This window comes from Carlito syrichta, unplaced genomic scaffold (assembly GCF_000164805.1).
Source record: "Carlito syrichta isolate Samal-C Ts95f unplaced genomic scaffold, Tarsius_syrichta-2.0.1 Scaffold314837, whole genome shotgun sequence".
NCBI lineage: Eukaryota > Metazoa > Chordata > Mammalia > Primates > Tarsiidae > Carlito > Carlito syrichta.
Genome location: NW_007258933.1, coordinates 564,224 through 565,558, shown reverse-complemented (window position 1 = coordinate 565,558; position 1,335 = coordinate 564,224).

The window sequence follows — 1,335 nt, the reverse complement described above, 5'->3', positions numbered from 1 at the left end:
CTCTTGTGTAGAGTTTGGTTTGGAGTCCAGTGAATTGACATCCATCATTAGCATACTGGGTAGTTCCTGGGGTCCAGGAGTTTAGATGTTTCTTTTTTTTTTTTTTTTTTTCTTTTTTTTTCTTGAGTTGGAGTCTTACTGTTGCCCAGGCTGGAGTGCAGCAATAGCAGGTACCGCAGCCTCAACCTGCTGGGCTCAGGAGATCCTTCCATCTCACCCCTCCAAGTATCTGGAACTACAGGCGTGCACCACCATGCCTGGCTAACTTTTTTATTTTATTTATTTTTTTATTTTTTGAGTTGGAGTCTCACTCTGTCATTCAGACGGGAGTGCAGTGGCCGCTCTCGGCCACCGCAGCCTCGACTTGCTGGGCTCCGGCGATCCTTCCACCTCAGCTTTCCAAGCAGCTGGAACTACAGGTGCGCGCTACCACGCCCAGCTAATTTTTGATTTATTGTACAGATGAGGTCTCTCCAAGTTGCCCAGGCGGGTCTTGAACCCGCGGGCTCAGGCAATCTACTCACCGCGGCCTCCCAAAGTGCTGGGATTACAGGCTGAGCCACCGAGCCTGGCCTAATTTTTTTATTTATTGTAAGACAAGGTCTTGCCAAGTTGCCCAGGCTGGTCTCGAACCCTGGGTTCAGACTAAGTGGTTTTTTGTTGTTGTTGTTTTTTGGGAGTCGGAATCTCACTCTGTCGCCCAGGCTGGAGTGCAGTGGCACACTCCCAACCACCACAGCCTCAACATGCTGGACTCAGGTGATCCTTCCACCTCAGTCTTCCAAGTACCTTTAACTACAGGCACGCGCCACCATGTTCAGCTAACTAGGTGGTTCTTAAACTGTCATTCAGACAGCTGACCATTGAGTCAATATAGCTCATGACTCTTCAGTAACTTTCTGCTATACCTTTACTGTTCATAATTTATTATAAACATTATGACTGTCATTTGGATATTGCTTTACAATTTATAAAATTTTTTTCACATATCTTACTTTTTGTTAGTTCACAGGAGTATGTATATTGTGAGCCGTGTTCCTTTGAATCTTCCTGGAATTGAAATTCATTTGGTTTAATGAAAGACTAGTTTATTTTTTAAAAGATTAAGAGTTCCTAATATTGAGAGAGACTACAAATTAAGTTCACTGCCCTCAGCTTCCAGAGAAACTAAAAACATAGAACTTGCTAGTAACCAAAGAATTTTGAATCTTAAGCCCCAGAGTTTACTAAATGTGTTGCAAAATATACTTTGGCTTCGAATTTCCTTGTCCTGCACAGGGAGAAAGGACTGGAGAATGTGAAACAGATGATAAGATTGAGCTCAAATACATTCTA